A 21,433-nucleotide genomic window follows, 5' to 3' on the forward strand; every position below is an offset into this window, starting at 1 on the left:
ATCAATGCTGTGAGCTCTGCAGTGTGGAACAGGTGAGAGGAAGATGAGAAATGAGGTCTGGCATCGGCGTGCAGTTTGCCATTTCAAAGAGCACTGATAATCGTCGCAGACATACCATATAAAAAAAACCCAACCTATTTGCATCATCCTCGATGTGTCTTCTCCAACCACTTGAGAATGGCTAATTCGGTTAGCCTTTCCTCGCCCCTCTTCTTCATGTCCGCACGAGAAGCGTCTGGGCGGGTGTTGGACTGAACTGATATGTTCATTAGCGGTGAGCGATGCCCCTGGATGAGTCTGGCAGCTGCCTGGCCCATTGTGACAGCAGAGTGGAAAGAGCGAGCCGAGCAACTAATCTTTCATTGACAGACAGCCGGACAGCCGCTCACCGCTCAACTCTCAGATGTCAGACTGGAAAATTGCTGAATTATACAGTTTTTCATAAACCTACCAGGAACGTGATTGGTCGAATCGTATTTGTGTAGTATGGTATGTGCTAGATACTTGAACATTGTGGTACTGCTGTGGTACATATCCAAAAGTATGCTTTCATGGGCGATACTGACAATGGTATGTAGATTTATACTGAATTGTCTACTACTCAAAAAAAAAAAGAAATTGTTTCTATTTACAACGCTGTCCATGGTTTATAAATATTTTTAATTGCAAATTTGTGACCCTGCCTGTGAAAATCCAGATAAAGTAATTTTTTTGTGATTTATTTTGTTTTCTAATCATCCTATGCATAGGTGGAAATCCCGGGGCAGGGGATCAGGTTCCACTGAAATTAATATTAAACACCACGTGTATTATAAATAATATAAATATATATGGGTGATTCTCGCAAAATTTGACTTATGAGGTGTCATGAAACATTTTGATAAAAAAAGTAAATGCAAAGTAAGAGTTTTAAAATAAGAAGCTTAGCATACAATTACAAACATACCCTTGTGTACTATTTTGCACATTATTTAAAATGACATCATACCAAACCAATTTTGTTGTTTTTTCCACATTTAAGGGGAAAAGTTTCATTACCGCAACATGTCCATGACTGGATTTGGGTTGTTTGACATGGAAATATTGATTATTAAAAAATCTAAAAAATAAAAATCTTCAGTGCATGTTATACTATAAACATTAACAGTAAAGAAACATGTGGTATTTGGTGATCATTGGTAAATGTAGAGACAATAATAAGGAATATAAATGTTTCCAAGTCCAATTTTCTCATCCTCCGCAACAATTTTCAATCATTGTTTAAGCCCTCAAGGAACTAACATTTAAAAAAAAAATTATTGTTGGAATGGACATAATTGACTGTGACACTCAAGATGGCTACCAGGTAAGCAGGTCTTATTTTTTCTCTCCAGATAAAAGTTGTAATTTTGTTTGTCTTAGTATAGACAACTTTTTAGTTCTCATTACCGGAACATGAGTTTGTAAATGCATATATTTAATGTAATATCATGTTGCGGTACTGATAATTTTTGATAATGATAATCTAAAAAATGTAAATAATTCTATAGGAAATATTTTTTAAATCCTCTAAAAATAATGGTAATAGAAAGTTCAGACCTTAATCTTATATTTGCAAAAAAATTGGCTTCAATGGCTTTTAAAAAAAATCTGATGCTGGACACCTTCTAAGTCTAGATTTCGTGAGAATCACCCACATACTTAAAAAAACAGTGTTAGTAGTAAACCAATACAAATCCAAACGAGGCAGAAAAAATGCATTTTAAGTTTAGAGACATTGTGAGTCCCCTCTCCTTTGCCTCACAGTGGATTGGTCCACTGCCCGCTTTCCCGTTTACCTCATTTACACACACACAAGTCCGGTGAGAGAGAACGAAGTTGTTAAGTAGTTGTGAAACTTCAGTAAGTCGGCTGTCAAAGCTACACTCTAAACATGGTGCTAAATAGCACTAAAAGTGTTTCACTGGCTCTTAATCATAGAGGAACCATTTTTAGTTCTAAATATCACCTATGTAGAACCTGTGTAGCACCCATGTAGAACCTTATTGTGCCATGTTGAACCTTAAGTGTTGCTAAAAATAGTTCCCCTATGCTTACGAGCTTTTAGTACTATTCATCAGCACCACTTTTTAGAGTGTATTTTATTCAAATTTTAATTTTAAACATCAGATAAAGTGATTATTTCACATTATACATAATGACTGTTAGCTAACGTTATAACATACATACATACATACATACATACATATATATATATATATATATATGTATATATATATAAGTATATGTATATGTGTGTATATATATATATATATATATATATACATACATACATACATACATACATACATATATATATATATATTCATTATATTAAAAATTAAGTCATTATGTTAAAAATTAAGTTCAAATATAGTTTGATTGTAAAGTAAAAAAAATATTTAAATAAATAAATTAATTTCTTTGATAATAGAATATATGGCTTTTCCTCTGTACATTAAAGTTCAATCTTGGGTGTATTTTTTGTGTCCTCTTTTTTATGAAATTTTATGTTTATTGCCCACCCAACTGTTATATAAAATGTACACACATGATCATACGTAATGTAAAAAACATTCTGTGAAAATATAATCTTGATATATTTAATTGTAAGGTCATGTCTAAGATTAAAATTAAAGGGAAATCTATCTATGAAATCAAACTTTGATACTCCTAATAAGTCTCAAAATTAGATTATGAGACTTTAGTCTGGATTTTACAGGCAGGGTCACAATCATAATCCAATGCTGATAATATCAAAAAGACCAAATATAAAGTATCATAGTAAAGTACAATGATATTATTATTTGATTATGAAAAAAACATGCTTTTTGTAAATTATAAAGTAAATGGCAAATCTATACACAAATTCATACAGATGTAGTGAAAGAGAGAGAGAAGTGGAAGATGACAGCCATACAGAAAACAATCTGTTGGTGGGACGTAAGACATAGGGGGAAAAAGAGAGAAAGTGAAAGGCTTGGGGAAGATATACGACTCACTGGCCTGCCACATACAGCAGATGTTGTTGCCTATTGAGCTGTTAATTTAACGGAAGTTTATTGAATAGTAATTAGGAGGAGCTCACTTACCATGATAGAGAAGAAGTCTGCTATGCAAGCTAAACTCTGTCGTTCTCCTTCTCTCCTCCTTGCTCCCCTTCACCTCACTTTCACAGTTGTTCATCATCCCTGCAACAAAAAAAGCAAAAGTTTTTAAGGGTGGAAGCACCTCTTCTCATTTATATATGGTAAGGATATGTCTGTGGACTGTAGGTAATAATAACTTTCACTTGCACTATGCAAGATGATCAAAACGCAATAATCCAAGATATACTCATAGCATTGTGGTTCCCAAGATATAACAAATTTTATTATTCCACAATGGTATTATTTGTGGAGACCTTTTTAATGCTCTATTTATCAGGGTGAGAGGGTGCTGAGGAAAATCAATGTTTAATCAGCGGTAAGCTGTTTGCACAGGGCACGAAGTGAAATCCTGTAACCCAGGCACACTCTGATATACTATTTCAAGAGTTTATAATCAATCAACAACTCCATAGTACAGAATGCCAAAGTGCATATGATCCCATCAATGTTTACAACAGCATACCCAATACGCAAACATACAGAGCGCTCTTTCTCTGTGCTAAATGGATATACTAGCTTCAGTGATTTAGCTTGGGAGGGTGTTATAAATCAGAGAAGAAGTGTTTCGTTCAGTGTTGACTTTCCCTTGTGCCTGCGACCGTGGGTGTCGGTTGTGAGCGTGTGGGGTTCGGGCACCTGGTCCCTGTCGTCAGGCTAATATGGACTCTGCCAGCTCCATGCGTTCAAATGAACACAAACATATGTTGCCATTGTGATGGAGATGAGCATGAGCAGTGATGTCTCCCTCCTTCTTTTCAGTACGCGGCCAATGGGAGACCCCCGTGGAGGGTCGCGGGTCAAGTGGGAGGCTATTGTGATTGGTGGGCTCAGGGGAAAGGCCTTGAGGATGTGTGAATTAGGCTCATCAGCGCGAGGTCACGAGTGTTTAAAAGAGTATGTTCTGACCCCTCGTGTGTCTTCCAGTCCTGACAGCTTCATCAAGGTTGGGGCTTATGAATAAAAATCAAGAGAGTCATGAATTTTAACATGCCCACGGGGCCAAGGATGTAGTCGTTTTGGTTAACAAAACTAAACCCAGTGAACTGTTTTTATCATCTGTCAAACACTCATATGATTTACACTTAATACCACAGACTATAGCATAAAAACATTGCCGCAATGCACATCAGATTTTGGCTTTTCACTTAATAACCAAAGTATGGGGAGCAAAGCTATGACACAAAAAGAAAATTTGACACAAAAAGAAAATATAAGTGACTTTAGTTTCACTGAAGAAATGATAAAAACCTACTTATTTAAAATTTATTTAAAATGTTAAGTTATTTAGTTAAATAAATAGTTTAGTTCAGTTTTAATTAAAAAAAATTATTAAATAAATAAATAAATAAATATATATATATATATATATATATATATATATATATATATATATATATATATATATATATATATATATATACTATTAAACAAATTTTGTAAAAAAAAAAATCCTGATACAAAATGTAAGGTGGAAAAATGTACAATTACAATTTAACAATTTATACCTGATCCACTCTTAGGATTATATATATATACACACAGATATAAAAAAAACTTTATAATATTTTTATTGTCAAAATAATCATGGCTAAATATGATAAAATTAGAGTTCTATTACTGGTTGGGTTTATTTAAATCTATTTAGGGCTTTTTGTTTAATACTGCAGCTAACTTGATTCTTTTTAAAAAATAATTTAGTTTTACCACCACATGTGACCCTGAAACACAAAACCAGTCAAAAGGATACATTTTTTGAAACTGAAATGTATACATCGTCTGAATAAACAAGCTGTCCATTAATGTATGGTTTTGTTTTGTTAGTATAGGAGAGTATTTGGCAGATACAACTATTTTACAATGTGGAATCTAAGGGTGCAAAGAAATTGAAATATTGAGAAATCCGCCTTTAAAGTTGTCCAAATTAAGTCCTCAGCACAGCATCCATTCACAAAAAAATATTTTTATATATTTTAAATAGACAAATTACAAAATATTTTTATAGAACAAGATTTTTTAACATAATATGCTAATGATTTTTGTCATACAAGAAAAATCGAGAAACAATGGGTCTCATTCACTAAGCATGCGTATGCAAAATTTTTTTCGTAAAATGTGCGTACGGACGTTTAACTTACAAATCATGATTTAACAAAAACTTTCGCACTAAAATTTGTTTTAAACGTATGCAAAAACATAAGAACAACTTAGACCAGACGTACGCAATAATCATGAACAAGAAAAAAATATATAAAATATATAACACAGATATATATTATAGGGTTATTGCACACGTGTGGTCTAAGTTTTTCTTACATTTTTGCATACATTTAAAATATATTTTAGTATAAAAGTTTTTGTTGAATCATGATTTTTAAGTTAAAACGCCCGTATGCACATTTTCCGAACAAATTTGTGCATACACATTAGAGCTGCTGAATTAATCGAAAACTAATTGAGATTACAATTATAGGTAAAACAATTACATTATCGCCAAAAGCATTAATTACAGCTGTCCATATGTGCTAATTTCTGCGTGTTTCCCCAGTATGTTTGGGCACCAAATACAGTGATGAACAGTGTTGAGGAAAGTTACTTTTAACTTTTTTTACGCATAGAGTGCATAATGTGACTACGTTTAGTGGAATTCAGTACATCATTTTTTTCATCGAATAAATTAAACTAAAAAGTAACTTGCATTACTTTTTTAAAAAAGTAACTCAAATATTAATGTGTACATTTAAAAAGTAATGCGTCACTTTACTCGTTACTTCAGAAAAGTAATATTATTACGTAATGCACGTCACTTGTAAGGCGTTGCCCCAACAGTGGTGGTGAATCAGATATTTAAAAAAATATATAAAATAAGTTGACGTGTCCTTTAGCCATTCGTTTTGGATTTTTAACTAACAACTTAACTCCCAACTATTTTTTACATTATATTATTTAGTTTTGGACGTTTCCAATTTACCATGCAAGCTGCATCACAGAAAGTTTTGAAAACGTTACGTAAAATCTATCAATCGGCAATAATAATCGCAATTACAATATCAATGTAAATAATCTACAATTATGATTTGTGTCATAATCGAGCAGCCCCAGTACGCATGCTTAGTGAATGCAACCCAATGTATTGTTGGCTATTGCGACAAATATACCCGTGCTGCTTATGACTAGTTTTGTGTCCAGGGTCCCATATGATAAATTAAAAAATATGAATGCCACAAGTTAAAAAAAATGTCTCTGCACAACAACAAAGCAATATGTTTCAACTTTCAACAATCTGACAGGCACCGAAACGGCAAAAAGCACCGAAGGTGAGAGATGGAAACATAAAGAAAACAAATAGCCACATAACAGGGAAAACTCTTAAGCAGGCTGTTCCAGGCTAAACATTGATTTTAAATAAAACACTGGATGTCTGGAGCTACTTGGAGCACATTTCAAAATGTCACATTTCTGGCCTGTCGTGCTCCCACTGGCTTAGAGCTGTTTAGCTGCTCCACACCAAGAGAGCAGAGGCAAAAACGACCTGCCTTAATATCACATCAGTCTCTCATTGATTTCATGTTAGTTGCTCAGTCCACCTTTTCTTCTTGAATCAATTTGAAAATAAAAGAAAACCAGAGGCGAATATAAGCAGGGGAGGTTGCAACCTTTGATCCTGATATAATTGAAAGAAAAGGTCAAACTTACCAGCACCATAATGCATAATAAATGCTGCAATGATTTCTCATTGTCTGAGAGATTAAGTTAATGGCATTTGTGAGTATTCATACAATATGCAGTGAAAGAACCAATGCGAGCAGACATTGTATTTGGGTGTACAGAAAATAAAGTGCCCGACAGTAATATTATCCAAAACTGAGAAACCTGTCTATGTAGCTCAAATCTGTAGGTAAGAACAAGCACTGACATATTAAATTAATCACTCAATCACAACATCCACGGCCGACTCTACTGCCCTCTAGTGAACAGTACAGAGAACTACACACCCCCTTCTCAAACACAGAATAAACCCCTCAATGAGAACAACGGCATACGCTTAAAACTTTCTTCAGCACTCTTTAGTAAATGCCCACAATGACTTCCTGTAAAAAATTACAAGTTTCCAGAAAACTGCTAAAGGTATGCTGAGGGCAGATGAACCAGAAAGCCGCAGAGCAGAAAGGCAGATGGGAGAACAGAGAACATTAATACGAGACAGTCATTTAGCTTTTAGACACGCGCATCACACAGATGGGAACTTGATGAATGAAATTCATCTGAGAAGTGACATTGAGCTGATGTACTTAAATGTCAGTCGAGTGACTTTTAGTGGGAGTCTTTCCTCCGAATGGCTGAGGGGATGAGAGGAGGCCGGCCGGGCTTACGGTCGGGCCTCTTCCTCTCCTCAGCTCAACTGCTTGTAATGAATCACTGGCCAACACAACATCCACTCCCCTGAAAGAACGAGCGAGCCCCTTGAGCTTTAAAGCAGCATCCATCTGCACATAAGTCTCCTCCTGCCACCTCAACTGCAGCAAGTAAAACAAATGTGGTTGGTCATCACTGCCAGTCGCGCTTTAAGGGCCTGACGAGAAACGACTGCGTGTCCCTCCCACCCTCAGCCGGTGGGCATCTCTCTATTTCAATCTCTCTCTCTCGTTGCAGTGGAGACCAGGCAAGAAATCACTCCCATTCAGCCAAGGACACAAACACACACACACAGGCACGCTCTCAATATAAATATCTCTAGCGCTCTGGATAGCTCTGAGATTTATTCTGCTGCCAAGCCAGCAGAAAATTGACTTGTTTCATGGAGGCAGGCTATTGACACACTACCGTTGGGAGAGTTAGAGAGGGATGGAAAGAGAGCGAGAGAGAGGGTGTGTGCGAGTACGTATGTGTCCGTATGTGTGAAAAAGAAAAGAAAAGCAAGAAAAAAAGAGAGAGAAAGACGGCGAAAACAAGAGCGAGTGAGAGAGCGAGACGGGCTCCCCTCCATTACAGGATAATGTAATCATCAGTGTGGGAAATGGCGATGAGTAAAATGGTACAGCTGACATTTATATAAGAGGATATTGATGACATAAGCTGAGGAGGCAGACATCCTCCCCTCTGCTCCTGCGGATTGATAAAGAAGCTCATTTAGCCAGTATATCATTCCTTCCCCAGAAGAGCAGGGCGAACTGCTGGGCCCGGAGCGAGGCGTGAAGGCGGGGGCAGACAGGAAGAGACAGCAGATAAATAGGCTCAGATCTAACCATAACCTTTCCAGGCAAAAAAAGGCGACAGAATGTGCACTCTTTTCTCGCCTGTGCTATAAGGCGACGCAGATTACATGGGTGATGTACAATGGGGGGCTTTGATGTTGCCTAATCCTGATTGCTTTAAAGGGAGGGCCAAAATGAACTTTTTGACCGTGGTGACTGAACAGAAAAACATGTAACGTACTATACATTATAATTGAAATGTTTAACTCTGTTTTTTGAGGATAGTGCTATTGCTAACGCCCCATTCAGACAGCCAGTGACCAGCAGTAGCAGAGCGACGCGAACTCATTCATTTCAATGGAAACAGGGCGACTTCCGCCGGCACGAGCGAAAGTGACCGTTGGCGACCGTGTGGGCGTGTCCAGCGACGTGAGAAAGTTAAGAAAAGTTTAACTTTATGCAAATGTCGAGCGAATTTCGGGAGCGACTACCAATGAAAACGAAGCAGTGGAGTTCACCTCATCCTTCTCTTGTCAGTTACTGGCGTGGATGGTACTCATTTGTTTATAACAAGCAGATTTAGAAACGCCTCAATGAAAGAGACGGGCGACACACAGCGATAACATCGCTGGCTGTCTGAATGCGGCCTAAGGCTGTCGCATTCTTGCTGATATATGTTTTAAAAGGTTATCATTTTATTTAATTATTTATTATTATTTATTGGCCAAACATATCCACAAAAGTCCACTTTTGCGTTTTTTACGTTTGTATTATATGTTTATAAAATACTGTTTAACAGCAACATCTATTGTGACAACTTACCCCATAAGTTAATGTATGTCCCATATATCATATCTTTTCCTGAGCAAAATGGGAAAATGTTCCATAGCTTTCTTAAAGGGGACATATCATGAAATGCTGACTTTTCCATGTTATATAATTGCTATAATTGGGTCCCCAGTGCTTCTATCAACCTAGAAAATGTCAAAAAGATCAACCCAGTAACTTAGTTTTGGTAAACCATTCTCTGCAAGCATATGAAAAAATGGGTCATTAAAATTTGACTCTCCTTGTGATGTCAGAAGGGGACCTTATAATAGTACCGCCCCCTTTATCTGCACTATCCAACCACAGCACTGCCATTTAGTGCAGAGATCAGCTCATTTGCATTTTAAAGGACACACCCAAAAATGGCACATTTTTGCTCACACCTACAAAGTGGCAATTTTAACATGATATAATAAATTATCTATATGGTATTTCAAGCTAGAACTTCACATACATACTCTGGGGACACCAAAGATCAGCTTCACCCTATAGAAAAACGCAATTATGCGATCGCATGATTCAATGCATAATCAGCCAAAGTCTGGATATTTATGCGGGGCAGCATTTTTTAAAGTGGCCATTGTATGAAAATCTGACTTTTTCCATGTTTAAGTGCTATGATTGGATCCCCAGTGCTTTTATCAACCTAGACAATGTGAAAAAGATCAACCCAGTAACTTAGTTTAGGTAAACCATTCTCTACAAGCACATGAAAAATAGGTAGTTGAAATTTGGATCTCCTTATGATGTCATAAGGAGATCTTATTATAATAATACCACCCCTTAATCTGCACTATCCAATCACAGCACTGCTATTTAGTGCAGAGAAAAGCACAATTGAGTTTAAATTGCAACAAACCACCATCATTGTGATCCGTGTTTGAATTTCATCAGCTCATTTGCATTTTAAAGGACACACCCAAAACTGCACATTTTCACACACCTACAAAGTACAAAATAAATTATTTATATGGTATTTTGAGCTAAAACTTCACATATGTGCTCTGGGGACACCCAAAGATTTATTTGACCTCTTAAAAAAGTCTTGTGCCATGGCCCCTTTAAATATGCCGCACTTTCGCCGCATAAATTGCAGATTTCTGCTCGCAAAATATGCGGGGCTTGCATGATTTCATTATCCTCGCATTTTCGTAGCAAAAAGTCACATATATCTTAGCAGAAAGTTGAAAAATGTTCTCGCAATTTCATAGCATAAAATTGCATTTTTTAAGAAAACGTGCCGCAAGATCAGGGATTTTTGCCCGCAACAAACGTTTTTCTTGAAGGACTGAAAGATTTATTTTACATCTAAAAAATTTATTGTGAAATGTCCCCTTTAAAGAGTTTCAAAGTCCGTGCCTTTACAGAACATTTCTAAAATATTAAAGGGATAGTTTACCGAAAAATGAAAATTCTGTCATAATTTGCTCACCATCATGTTGTTCTAAACCTGTATGAGTTTATTTTATTCTGCTGAACATAAAAGAAGATATTTTGATAAATGATGGTAAGCACACAGTTGATGGTATCTATTGACTTCCATAGTATTTCTTTATCCTACTATGAAAGTCAACAGGTACCGTCAACTGTGTGCTGCTTACCATCATTTATCAAAACATTTTTTTGTGTTTAACCGAAGAAAGAAACTCATATAAGGTTTAGAACAACATGATGATGAGAACTATAAATGATGACAGAATTACATTTTTTGGGTAAACTATCACTTTTACCCCAATCTCCCTATACTGTATTTTTTATCCTCATGACAATTCAACTCTGAGGACACATCATGATTTTGTTCCTATGATATTGTTTTGATGAATGTACAAATAAAAACCCACTAGATAAACTTTTGGTTTCCACTGAGGTAAAAGTCATTAGAAAAAAATGTTTTCCTTAGTAGATGGTTTGTATCTCTACTAAAAACAAAGAGTTTGCATTTGTGGTTTGGTGGTTAATTTCAAAATTAGACAGCGCACACATCTGTGTGCTTAAGCGTGTAGCAAAGAAAAAGAACGAGGGAATAAAAGAAAAGACGGTAAGGGAAGAGAGGAAGACGGTATTTCTCCCTCTGGCCCGGTTTAAAAGAGGAGCGGAGAACAGAGGATGGGCAAAAGATGGTGAGGTGAGCATGAATTTTTGCTGAAATCAGCATTCGCTCAGCCGAGAGAGGAGAAGTGCGGACTATAATTTAGCCTGGGCACAGCTCAAGGCTCATGTCAACCCTAAACAGACACCCTGGTTGATCATTTGAGAGCTGCTATGCCTAGCACTTCTCATTAGATATACTAAATCGGTGCAGAATTATAATAGTCAGCGGCAGACGTTTTAGGAACTTTAGAACAGTTGGTCAGCACACACAAAAGCCTTGTGGGTCAGATATGCACACTTCAGTTTTTCCCGTTATAGAAATCCTTTCAAATTTGCTAAAAGGCATTCAACATGCTTGAAGTCGTGTTCTGTATCAACCCATGGAAAATTTTGGAGGAGCTTCCCAGTATGGGGTCTTAGAACTTCACCATGACAAACCCATAAGCAACGAGTTTCGGGAAAACCCTAGTGCCTGTGAAGCCCAGTGCTAATAATGCCTGGGACATAATATGCTATGATCAAAAAACGCACCAACTGATAAAAATCCATGTACTGATTTTATAGACTGACATTCGATTCTATCACGCACACAACATTTACACAAAGAAACTTATAAGCAGAACTGTGGAGAAACATTTTGCTGCTTTTCACAAAATGATATTGCTCATTACTATTTTGCATAAAATCATACATTTATGCAGATAAACCTTGAAAAGTGAAATTACAGTGGTATCACTTTATGTGATTAAAATGATTTCCAAAAACTGCAGATATTAGGTAACTTTATCACTAAAATTGGAAGTGAAAAACATTCAGTTTATAAGCTTACATGTAATTAAATGCTTATATATTTATTTAGGACAACTCCCATGCAAAAAGCCACCGGGATAGATTCCAGTCGTGCACCTTTCAAACAACCTCAGGTTTCCATCAGGCTGGCCAGTGCGTGGCCACAGTGTCTTGACCTTTAGCTGCCTTTGTTGTAATTCAATAAGAGGCTCAAGGCTGACACCCTAACCCAACACTGGGCGCAACAGAGCTCTGGTATACCTCTAATAGGCATGACTGCATCTCTCTCATACCTACTTCACAGATAACTCAAATTTATTGAACTGCCTTTTCCTCTGTTTGTCTATAGAATTTCCACGGGGCGATGGCTGACATTTCACATTAATACAATTAATGAGCGGATGTTGTCTAAAATACTTTGCATTTCACTTCAAAGGCACAGACGACATCTTATTAAGTCCACATTCACAGACAAATTATTGACTATTTGTGTAAGTAAAAGAAAATTCAATTTAGTTTGATGCCAAAAAATGCACATATCACAACGCTGAATTTATATGTAAAAATGTCCATAACTTTAAAGTAAGATTCTCTCTCTCTCTCTCTCTACAGTATTCTGACAACGTCTTAGGGCGCCACCACCACCACCACCACCACCACCAAAGTTTTAATCCTCTTTTTATTAAGATACAAACTGAAAATACAAGTAATTTGTACACAAAATAAAAAACAAACAAACAAACAAATTACTATTCAGCCCTATATATATATCACAAAACCATTGAAACACCACGGCACTAATGATTTTAGCTTTAAAATGTGTAATATAGTAACATTAAAAAGCACCAGAATTAACACAATACTGTGTTCTACCTTGCACAATGTGTGATTTCAACATAAGAATTTATAATTGTAAATTTTATCTCATTTTCTGCTGAAATTCTCATTACCGCAATGTGTCCGGCTGTGTTTGAACATGCGTTATGTTGTAATTTAATCAAATTAACACTAAAATATTAAGAAAAAAATAAATGGATGTTTTGCTAGACTACTTTAGATGACAGAAAAAATATTTACTGAATATTCATGTATAATATTAATGAAGAAAAATTAGGAAAATGATGTGTCCATGCCTGATGTTCTCATCCTCCGCAACACTTTTTGAGAACAGTTTAAGCACACATACAGAATTTTAATAAAGTTTGATTTTGAGTGACCAAGCACATGGACCAGTTACTTCAAGATGGCTACCAGGTAAGAATTTTTTTTACAGTTAATTTGAAATATTTTCTTGTCAGAATGCTTACACGACATTTTGATTATCATTACCGCAACAGATGCTTATTAAATGTTAATTTAATTAATAGAAGCATAATACTTTGATTTTAAATGCCTGTGCAGAATCTCCAAATTATGTTCTTTCAGGTTTGTCATGTCATTTTTAAAATATGTCAGTGTTGATGTTTTCTGACTGTTGCGGTAATGAGATTTTTTAGGACTAATTTTTTAAATTATGTTACAAAAAGTGTTAAATGATAAGTAAAAGTTTTAAAATTAATGTTCCCATTTACTCCAGACTTTGTTTTTCAATGTCTGGTGGGAAAAGAAGTAAATTTAAGCAATTTTTACATTTTCATGTTTGACATTTTTAAAACCAAGTTTTCGTGAGAATCACCCATATACACACACTGCACACACACACACACACACACACACACACACACACACACACACACACACACACACACACACACACACACACACACACATTCTGGTTTCCATGTTTTGTGGGGACATTCCATAGACGCAATGCATTTTATACTGAACAAATTGTATATTCTATTCCCCTTACCTACCCCATTCTCTAACCCCAACCATCACAGAAACCCTTCTACTACTTCACATTTTCAAGAAACATCATTCTGTTTGATTTATAAGCTTGTTTCCTCATGGGGACATCAAAATGTCCCCACAAGGTCACACAAACACTGGTATTCCTATCTTTGTGGGGACAATTGGTCCCCGCAACGTGATAATTACCAGGTACACACGTATATACATACACACACACACACACATATATATATATTAGGGTGGTCCTTATTTTTCAAGTTCATGCTCTCACCCCACCAATATGTTTGAATAAATAAATAAATGTTTTTTTCAATATTAATTAATATTTACACTGTAAAAAATACTTTGCTGCCTTAAAATTATTTTTTAAATCAACTCAGATTTACAAGTCATGTCAACAGAGATGAGTTTTCACAACTTAGAGTTAAGAAAAGTCAACTTAATTTTATAAGTTATAACAACTCCCCTGTAGTTATAACGACTCATCTCTAGTCAAGATAAATATTAGTAAGTCGAAATGACTTGTAAATCCTAGTTGATTCAACAAAAAAAATTAAGGCAGCAAAGTATTTTTTACAGTGTAGAGGTTGCTCAAGACCGTTGAAGTTTAACACATTTGCGTATTATGTGATACTTTGTGCTAGCATGTAAAATTGTGTAATAATATTTACTTATGGCAGCAATGGACTTATTTGACCATGCTCTATGCAAATAAAACTCCTGTTTTAGTTGTGATATGTTTTTCAAAGCAAAAAAGCTTCAATGCGAATGAAGCACAATAGACAATATACACTGAGACAATGGCTGAAGCAATATGAAGCAAGTCCGCTATATGGTTACTCGGATCAGAAGAGACTGAAATAACTGGAACAAAGTTACCCTCCAAGAAGCAAGTTTTATGTGTGTTGTGCGTTTTTAAATGTTTTTTTGTAAAAATATGTGATTTTGGAAACATTCAAAGGCTTTGAGCAACCTCTAGATATTGTAGGAACCATTCAAAATTTTGCACAGTGTGTTTTTATTGATATCCTAAAACATTTAGGGGGTGAGAGTTGAACATTGACCCATTATAAGGACCACCCTAATATATACGCACGCACACACACACACACACACACACACACACACACACACACACACACACACACACACACTTTTGTCAAATATTTAATGTCTCAGTTGAGTATTTATAGCACCAAACCAAATTTGTCAAAATAATTTCACTCTGGTTTCTGAACTTCAACATTTTTAAATGGTTTAGCACCAAATGTACTTCTCCTAACATATGTTATTCAGCCTGTCATAAACCCTTTCCCTGGGTACAATATTTCCTCCATTACTTTCATTTACTTCTGTATTAAGACCAGAGAGTCGCACGTGTAGTTTTGAGGTCAAACCCTTACACTGATGGAGTACAGATATTACTCATCAAACGACACAACACCGAAGGTAAGGATCACCAAAACTATTTGTCTTTGGTTTGAACAACATTATTTTTAATGGTGAATTGTGTCTAATATTGTGCCCTATAACCTACAAAATTTTCTTAGGATTGTGGAAAATGCAAGAATAATAAAGGCGTTAGTTTCAACAAAGATTGTTTTTAAGCAACATCTCTTCGTGTTGGATCAGCTGCTGTGGTGAGGCCTTAAGGTTAGTCCTGACTGATAATGTGGGTGCAGGAACTGTGCCATATTGACCTTGCTGTTGGGTCTGGGGGCTTCTGAGCGCTGCAAGGTCGACGGCTTACACCAGATCAAACATCCAGATGGGCTAAAAGAGAAAGGCAAACTGCCACAGTCTAGACTCAGTCATTGAAACGGATCTCCGCTGATCTGTTTGTTCAAACGGGAGTCGCAACTTCTGTGATTTTGTTCAGCTGACCCCTATTAACCTCTGGACACAGAACGGACCTTTCTCACTCAGAAAGGGAGATCGGGCTGGGAGATCTTTCTCAGTGCCGAAGTTTTGACCCACATACCACTTAATAAACAGCTGCTCTGCTAAAGTGCTGCTCCTACACCCAAAATCACATGAAGGTACAAATAGTTTAATTAATACCCATTTAGAAAAAAAACTGAAGCATCCAGAACAGGTTGTAACCTTGGCAGCACTTTGATTTAACTTGGGAGGCACTATAAGTCGCTGCAGAGTATAAGTCGCATCAGTCAAAAATGCGTTTTGAAGAGGAAAAAACATATATTGGAAATTCTCACGAAAACGAGACTTAGGTGTCCAGCATCAGATTTTTTTAAAAAGCCCTGAAAGCCAGTATTTTTTTGCACATATAAGATTAAGGTCTGAACTTACTATAACCATTATTTTTAGAGGATTGAACACACATTTCCTATAAAATTATTTACATTTTTTAGATTACCATTATCAAAAATTCTATAAATAATTATACATGATCATATATAATGTTTCGGTAATGAGACTCATGTTTTGGTAATGAGAACAAAAAATTTGTCTAGGTACTATGACAAATAAAATTTCAACTTTTATCTGGAGAGAAAAAATATTTTTTTTTTTTAAATGTTAGTTCATTGAGGGCTTAAACAATGACTGAAAATTGTTGCGGAGGATGAGAAAATTGGTCTTGGACACATTTATATTCCTTATCATTGTCTCTTTACCAATGATCACCAAATACCACATGTTTCTTTACTGTAAATGTTTAAAGTATAACATGCACTGAAGCTTTTTATTTTTTAGATTTTTTAATTATAAATATTTCCATGTCAAAGAACCAAAATCCAGTCATGGACACGTTGCGGTAATGAAAATTTTCCCCTTAAATGTGGAAAAAACAACAAAATTGGTTTCTATGTCATTTGAAATCATGTGCAAAATAGCACATGAAGAGATGTTTGTAACTGTATGCTTCTTATTTTGATACTCTTACTTTGCATTTACTTTTTATCAAAATGCTTCATGACACCTCACAAGTCCAATTTCACGAGAATCACCCATATAAGTCGCACTGGACTATACATCGCACTGGACTATACGTCGCATTTATTTAAAAAATGATTTTAACAAAATCCAAGCCGAAGAACAGACATTTAATCTGGAAAGGCAAGTTATTCAACTATACAATAGCACAATACAGCAGGCTGAATAGGTGTCTGTACATGTTAAAGTAACATAAACAGTTATTTACATGAAACACAATAGCATTCAGAACATACCTGGGAGGCTGAATAGGCTAAATTAACACGACAAGCCGAATCAAGTTTAAAAAGGTCCCGAAGTCATTCCACATCACTGAATCCACTGAATTACATAAATACATGAGCAGCATAGAGCGAACTCTCGCGGCTGTAGATAATGGTTTCTCTTGGTTCATATTAAATTAATTTTGACATATAAGTCGCACCAGACTATAAGTTCCAGTACCCCCAAATATACTTATAGTCCGGAAAATATAGTAATTAATTTTAGCAGGTTGAACTTTTTACAGCTTATATTATAATTTACATTTATGCATTTTGCATTTATCCAAAGCGACTAACAGGGCATTCAATCTATATTTTTTTAGTATGCATGTTCTTGGAGATCAACTTATGACCTTTGCATTGCTGAGCTGAAGGGAACACTTATGGAACACGTATACAATTTTAGCAGGTTGAAATTTTTACGGCTTATATAGGTTACTGTCTTTCGTCTTGCACACACATGGGCATCCGAGGGTCTGTTTTATCTGCCATGTACTTCCACATGTCAAATGTTATCATGTGACAACCCTGCTGTTCTGCCTTTGAATCAATCACCCTAATACTGTCACGTAAAAACTGCTACAGATATCCAGCTTCAATGCTGATCAACACATGTCGAGGCCATGAGGAGGTTGTTCTACATGTGTGTCACACAACAGGTGCTGGATTTTGCCATCAGCCCTAAACTGAGACAAACACAGAGGGCTAAACAGAACAACGTAAGAAGCAAGTCTACATGCACGCAATGGACATTTCCATCATAACTACTTCGAAGAAACCCTTACAAACCACCAGTGTAATACATTTGGGTTTCTTAACTGATCATGGGATACACTAGATATCCATCCCACACTCAGAAAAAGGTACAAATGTTGTCACTGGGACCTTTTAAAAGGTCCTAATATGTACCATTTTGGCACAGATATGTACTTTTGAGGTGCCTACATGTACAAAAAATAATTCTGTGTCATCATCATTTATTTATTTAGATGGGACAATGCATATTAATAAACATACAATAAAAATTTACGTAAATACGCCGGATTTAGCACAATGGTAATTTCCATCCGTAGTCGCACACATAAAAAACAAACTTAAAATAAACAAACAACATACACAACAATTAATATACAGTGTGAGTGTGGTGTGCATGTTTAATCAAATTGGTTATACAAGTCAATTGAAACTACTATTTAAAGTTTTTGACTAGTATAGCTGGCATAACTTAAAAACAGGTTGAAAATATTTAACTTAATTTGTTGGAGTAAAACAAAAATGTATGTTGATACAATTTTTTTTACAGTAAATTTGCACCTTTTAGGTACAAAAGTGTACTTTTATGAAAAGGTACTGACCCAGTGACAACATTTGTACATTTTTTCTGAATAATACAACAATAAAAATTACTTTGATGATAAACAAATGTTTAGTTGTATGGTTGTGGGTCAATTTGTCTTGGATTAAATATGCCACGTATGATTCTCTATATAAGACTATATAATGGCTACAATCTCATTTTGATCGCCATAAATTCTCATCATGAAATGGATACTGTATGCTTCCCATACATCTAAGAGGAAGCCTCGCATTTTTCTTCTTAAAAATCCTGTCACTCAGTTTTATGACTTGACCCATTCGAAGTGTCAGGAGATTAGCAGGGGTCAAGGGTCACGGGTGCGAGTTTCTGACACCAGCGTCACATTCTGGACACTTGTTACAAGCACAAACGCAGGGTTGTGAGAGAAGGCTAGCAAATACGCAAAACTGAAATAACATGTAAGCGGATAGCAAATGACGACTTCACCCCGTGCCATTCGCTCACATTCTTTTACGATCATTTGTGGCAGAGGATTTATACGGAATGCATTATAAATCCCATGCAATTTATATGTGCAATATTAATGATTTCTGTCACGGAGAAGAGCAAAAAAAAAAAATGGGAAGGTTTACATCACACCCCGGGCAGAATTATTTGCATTTTCCCCTAAATAATGCAGAGTTATTTCCTGCCTGTTTTGCAATTCTGTTGCCCACATTGTTAACATAACAGAGCATAAAAATAACATCTTTTAATGGCGGCTTGAACAGCAGATGAAGATCTGAATTCGGTGTTGTTATTGCAGCCTCACACCTCGATGACAGCAAATGTAATGCCAAATGTACTGAAATATTGCCCTTTCTTTGTTTGCCAAGTACCCTGCCATGGATGTGTACCCTCTCTTTTTTTCTGTCACTCATAAAAATCCTATTTACATCCTTATTCCTCCTCCTTAGCATATTTATGAGGGAACCTTGTGGGTATTTTTCCGCCTTTATAACACAAACCAGAGACAAGGAGATAAGCTCATTGCCCCAAACCAGCGATCAGCCCTGCACTCTAGCATAACTGTCTTTGGCATTCTCCATCCATTACACAGACTTAGCAAAGGGCCACTGCTGCTCTATTCCAGCATCAACACTTTGGCTCTCTCTCTCTCGCTCTCTCTCTCTCTGCATTAACTATTCAGATCAGCTTGACGCACAGGCGCTCATACCCTGAGCCATGTTATTATCTCGTCTCTTTCGTCGTTGCTGATCAGCCCTTCTGCAATAACGATCGTTTTGAATTATTCAGGCCTAGTTAGGCGCGGAGCTCACCCTGACGCAAAACTCACATCATGAAGTCCATCCATCTCGGCGGTGAAATATAGCTGCCAACACCCTTTCCAACCCCAGCATCTTCAATCACACAGTCGCTTCTGTCAGGGTACGGCAGCCGGCACTTCACTCGGACTCCGATTGGAAGAGGAGATCTCAATACCCACACAAAACAAAAAAATAAGAGGAGACCGGAGGGGTTAATTCTCACACAGGAAAGTTGTCACAAAGGCTATACAGTATTTTAGACATTTCACTCAAAACGTTATAGTTGCTACGTATCCCTATCACTGATTTTGTATGTTGGATTTAAACATTTTCAAACCCTCTTATAATAAATCAAATATTATTTTCGTCGTTTCGTTGCAAAACGAGATAACCTCGTTTTTTAAATTTTGGGGAATCTCGTTTTTTGGTTGTGCATTCCAATAGGCTTTATGCCCAGCTGCACTACTTCCTGAGCTTCAGCCAGCTCCCTTTTTCCTGTCTGGTATTATTGGACAAACTGATTAATCCAGGTGTGTCTGATTATTGTTGTTGTGACTACCGAGGTCAGGCACACCTGGATTAATCAGTTTGTTTGTGACTACTGAGGTCAGGCACAACTGGATTAATCAGTTTGTCCAATAATGGCAGACAGGAAACAAGGAGCTGGCTGAAGTTCAGGAAGTAGGCAGCTGGGCATAAAGCCTATTAATATCAATTCAACTGCAGTTGGTTTGTTTTGATTTAAACCTTCATAACTTAAAATATACAGCTAAGTAGCACCATAAAACAAAATAATAACATGATAACATAATATTAAACATGTTTTGACAAAAATGTTAAAAATTGCATTTTGCAACGAAACTCTTCATATATATATATATATATATATATATATATATATATATATATATATATATATATATATATATATATATATATATATATATATATATATATATATATATATCAAATTCAAACAACTTAAACATTTATTCATATCAGATTTTCAGTATAGCTGTTGGACAAACAAGCAAACACGATAAACCTCACATCAGCACTACACCATAAAAAATGCTGGATATTTTTCAACTCAGTGTTGGGTCAAAATGGGATAAAACAAGCCAAATGGGTTGTAATTTAACATATGCTGAGTTGTTTCAACCCAAAATGCTGGGTTATTTAAACCGATTCTTGGGTCAACTATAAACATTTTATGGGTTAATTTAACCCAATGTCTGGGCTTGACCCTTTTTCTAACCAATGCTGGGTTGAAAATAGGGATTTTTTGGGTTCGGCCGAATACCGAATCCACTGTTTAAAATTCAAGCGAAACCGAATCCTACTCGCATCCTTATTCCATTAACACAGTAAAACACATTAATGAAGTAAACAATGTCCACAACATTGTATTTTTTATTTTATTTGATTTTAACTATAAAAAAGGATAGGCAACATTATGCCAGGATGACAAGTGGTAAACTATTTTGACAATTACCATAAGCCTATGCATAATGAAAGTGATGCAGTGCGACGTCGCGCTTGTTTCTTCCAGATGCGTCCGCGAAATGTGAACCGGCCCTGGCTCACCGAAAAAAACCCCGCTTATCTCCACAGCAGCACCCGTTATATGTAATCAACGGCTGCATGACGTCGACCAGCATAGCACAAG

The 21,433-nt window shown here is 36.1% G+C and overlaps 1 long non-coding RNA gene across 4 annotated transcripts in view; it reads right to left on the bottom strand.

The window, feature by feature from the left end:
• The window catches only part of LOC129416175 (uncharacterized), an 84,364-nt gene that overhangs the window by 26,041 nt on the left and 36,890 nt on the right, over window positions 1–21,433 (bottom strand). For 2 of the 4 annotated variants that reach the window (XR_008635193.2, XR_008635196.2), the window contains exons 5-6: window positions 19,794–19,931; window positions 3,111–3,209 (exon numbers count right to left, since the gene is read on the bottom strand). This is a non-coding gene — a long non-coding RNA (uncharacterized lncRNA). The remainder of the gene's footprint in view (window positions 1–3,110; window positions 3,210–19,793; window positions 19,932–21,433) is intronic. The other 2 variants (XR_012372159.1, XR_012372160.1) reach the window with 1 other exon arrangement.

Source organism: Misgurnus anguillicaudatus, chromosome 11, assembly GCF_027580225.2.
Source record: "Misgurnus anguillicaudatus chromosome 11, ASM2758022v2, whole genome shotgun sequence".
NCBI lineage: Eukaryota > Metazoa > Chordata > Actinopteri > Cypriniformes > Cobitidae > Misgurnus > Misgurnus anguillicaudatus.